Consider the following 4,475-nt stretch of genomic DNA (forward strand, 5'->3'; position numbering starts at 1 on the left):
TTCTTTCTCCTGGGCTCCAGGCACAATGGCCTCACTGCTAGGCATATCCTAGCCTTTGGACTTGTTTGGCTCTTGCCTCTAGAATGTAGCTAGCTTCCTTTCTCTTTTAAAGTTTTCAGATCCCATGGTCTCCAAGGGATCTGCTCTGAATGAGCTGTCTAAAATTGCAACTTGCCTTGCTCCCCTGTGTAATTCTTACCCTATTCTGATCACATTTTTTTTTTTTATTTGACAGGTAGAGTTATAGACAATGAGAGAGAGAAACAGAGAGAAAGGTCTTCCTTCCGTGGGCTGCCACGGCCGGTGCTGCGCCGATCCGAAGCCAGGAGCCAGGTGCTTCTTCCTGGTCTCCCATGCGGGTTCAGGGGCCCAAGCACTTGGGCCATCCTCCACTGCACTCCCAGGCCACAGCAGAGAGCTGGACTGGAAGAGGAGCAGCCGGAACTAGAACCCAGCGCACATATGGGATGCCTGCGTCCGCAGGCAGATTATTAACTAAGTGAGCCATGTTGCCAGCTCCTCTGATCACATTTTTAAAAATTAAATTTAATTAAAAATTTTTTGACACAGAGAGATTCTCTTTCTCTTTCTCTCTCTCTCTTTCTCTCTCTCTCTCTCTCTCTCTATATATATATATATATATCATCTCTATCTCTTTATACCTATACCTATATCTATCTATATAGATCTCTCTCTCTCTCTCTCTCTCTATATATATATATATATATATATACACACACACACACACACAGATGAAGTGAGGAGCTTCATCTGGGACTCCCACATGGATGCAGGAGCCCAAGTGCTTGGATCATCTTCCATTGCTTTCCCAGGCACATCAGCAGTGAACTGGATTGAAAATGGAGCAGCTGGGACTTGAACTGGTACCCATATGTGATGCCAACACTGCAGGCAAAGGCTTAATCTTTTAAGCTGCAGCGCCAGATCCTCTGATTAATTTTTAAAACAGCTATACTGAAGTGTAACTGACAAAATAACACAAGTATTTAAAATGTGCAATTTGATACACTTTGATAAATTCATATATCTGTGAACCTGTCATCACTATCACGAAAATGTATACCTGTTCCACACCATCCAGTAAACACACCCATGGGCAGCCACTGATTTACTTTCTATCACTATAAATCATTCTCCAGTTTGTAGAATTTTATGAGAGTACTTTAAAAAGGTAGTGGAAAAATAGAATTAAAATATAAGGTTATTTTGTCACAAAAATTACAATCAATATATAGTTAGTTCTACATGTACACTTATGGTTTTAGCTTTAAAGATTTTTTATATATGGGGCTGGCGCTATGGCAAAGTGAATAAAGCCACCTCCTGCAGTGCTGGCATCGCATATGGGCGATGGTTAAAGTCTTGGCTGCTCCACTTCTGATCCAGCTCTCTGCTATGGCCTGGGAAAGCAGTGGAAGATGGCCCAGATCCTTGGGCCCCTGCACCCACAGAGGAGACCTGGAAGAAGCTCCTGGCTCCTGGCTTTGGATCGGCCCAGCTCCGGCCATTGCTGTCACTTGGGGAGTGAACCAGCAGATTGAAGACCTCCCAGCTGTCTCTGTCTCTGCCTCTGCCTCTGTGTAACTCTGCCTTTCAAATAAAAAAATAAATCTTAAACAAAAAGATTTTTTTATATGAAGTATCAAATTATTTTAAAAATAAAGGCTGAACTGTGGCTGGTCGTCTAAAATAATATATAGTTATTTCACCATGTGCATTTTCCACAAACTGTTTGAGGATTCCTTCATATAAAAGAAATCATATCATGATTTTTGAGGGAGGGAGTTGATCTTCTTTTTGTCTGATTTCTTTTATTAAGCTTAACTATTTTGAAATTAACCATGTTGATGTGCATTGATGGTCCACTCCTTTTTAATTGATGAATTTTATTCCATTGAATAGATATACAAATATTTATTTACTTATATTTTGAGAAAAGCAAAGTGTTGCTGATTTTCAGGTATCACAAACAAAGTTTCTGTGAACTTTGTCTGCCAAGCTTTCTTTGAACTTATGCTTTCATTTCTCTTGGGAGAATACCTAGAAGTAGAGTGGTTGGGGCATATGGTAGATCTATGTTTATCTTCTTAAGGAACTGCCAGTTCCTTCAATAAAGTTATACCACTTTACATTCCCACCAACAGCATATCACAGTTTTAGTTTCTCCACATCTTCACAAACACTTGGCATGGCCAATCACTTTAATTTTAGATTTTAAAATGTGCTTTTTTGCCATCTATGTATTTTTCTTTGGTGAAATATCTGTTGGAATCTTTTGCCATTTCTAGATAATTGAGTGGATCATTTTCTTATTATTGAGTACTGGCAGTCTTTGGTATTATCTATATTCTAATACTTTATCAGATATATAAATTTCCAAATACATTTTTAGTCAAGAGCCTATCTTTCCATCATTTTATCTATATCTTTCTTTTAAAAAGTATTTATTATTTATTTATTTAGAGGAGAGAGGTTGAAAGACAGAGTGGAGAAAGACAGAGACAGAGTGAGAGACAGAGAAAGAATAGTTCACTCTTCAAACACCCAGAATAGCCAGGGTTGGAGCAGGCCAAAAAAATAAGAATCTGGAACTCAGTAAAGGAACCCTAGCATTTGTACCATCATCTGTTGCCTAGGGTGCGAATCAGCAGGGAGCTCTATTGGAAATGGAACTAGGAGTTGAACCCAGAGACTCTGGTATTTGATGTGGGGATACCAAGTGGTGTCCTAACCACTGAGATAAACACCCATACTTATCTGTGCCTTGAAACACTAGTTTTGATTTTGACAAGTCCCACTTTCTCATTTGTTTTCTTTTAGTGGACTGTACTTTTGTTCCATCAAGGAAATATTTACCTAACCCAAGTTACAAAGATTTTCTAATCTGCTTTCTTCTAAAAGTTTTATCATTTTATAGGTTTTATGTTTAGGTCTATGAGCCATTTTGAGTTAATGTTTGCATTTAATATGTGGTATGGATTGAGATTTTTAATGTATTATTTTGGATATTAATATTCAGTATTTCAACATAGTTTGTTAGGAAAAATGTATTTTCTCCACTCAATTGACTCTATATCTGTGTTGAAATAAAGCTACCCATAGATGAGAGTATTTCTACACTCTATTTTGTTTGATTGGTCTATTTTTTTCTGTTTTGATAATAATAGTACATCATCTCGATTACTGTAGATTTACAGTAAGTCCTGAAATCACGTAGTGTCATTCTTCTTCCTCCCCACCAGACTTTACATGACATTTTTGGCTAATCAAAATCCTGTGAATTTCCATGTGAATTTTAGAATCATCTTTTGAGTTTTCACTAAAATATCCTCTTGGCATTTTGATAGAAATTGTATTAATTTTATGGATCAATTTGGGATGAACTGACATCTTAACAATATTGAATTTTGTGACCAATGAGAAAAATATCTATGTTGTAGGTTTTTTCTATATTCTGTCATCAATGTTTTATAGCTTTCAATGTATAGTTCCTTCACAATTAGTCAGAAATAATTTCATAATTTTGACAATATTGTGAATAACATTAATTTTAATAATTCTAGTTTATTATTTTTGTTGATGGTATATACAAAAATAATTGATTTTTGTGTGTTTTTTGGTATCTTGCAACCTTGGTGAAATTAGTAGCTTTGTTGTTGAGTGAGTTTTTCTGTAAAGATGATCACATCAGCTCTACTGAAACTAATGCCACTTCTTCCTTTCCAATGTGGCTGCTTTCAATTTAATTCCCTTGTTCTGTTGTGCTGCCTGGAAGTTCTGGTGAGATGTAGAATAGATGCTCCAGTAATGAGCAACCATGTTTTTCCTGATCCTAGAGGCAGAACTATCGATATTTCATGTATATTATGTTAGGTGAAGGTTTCTCTTATAGCAAGTGGGATTTCATCTTCCAATTTAGTCATTTTTTCTTCTTTACCCATCATGACCTGTCTCTTGTTAGTGCTCTACTCACCATGGTCCAAATGCCAGCAGCCTTTTCCCTTTGGACTTTCAATTTCTTGGTTCTAACATACTATGGGTTATGAACTTCCATCTGTAAGCTAAGTGCTGTGTGTCAAGCACGGTGTTGGATATTTTTACATTTCATTTAATTGACATGGCAACTCTGCCAGTTTATATTCTCATCATTTTCAGGCAAAGAAGCTTCATATGGGTGATGTGACCAATGCAAAGTTATATTGTTGTACAGAAATTATTCTCTCTATACTAATGACTTCAAAGATAAGCATAGGGTATATAGTGCAATATATAAGACATATGCTGGGTTCCTTTTTTTGAGATGTTCATGAGGTAATAAATGAAACTGAAGACTTTGTTATTTCCACTATGCCTCATTGCTTCCAAGGATTGTTTGGGAAACTAAATCACCAAGCTTATTAGAATGATATATAACAATTTTAGCAGATAATTCCTGAGTGGGAGCTTAAGTATTG

This window comes from Oryctolagus cuniculus, chromosome 1 (assembly GCF_051225735.1).
Source record: "Oryctolagus cuniculus isolate XC-2025 breed Fujian yellow rabbit chromosome 1, ASM5122573v1, whole genome shotgun sequence".
Lineage (NCBI taxonomy): Eukaryota > Metazoa > Chordata > Mammalia > Lagomorpha > Leporidae > Oryctolagus > Oryctolagus cuniculus.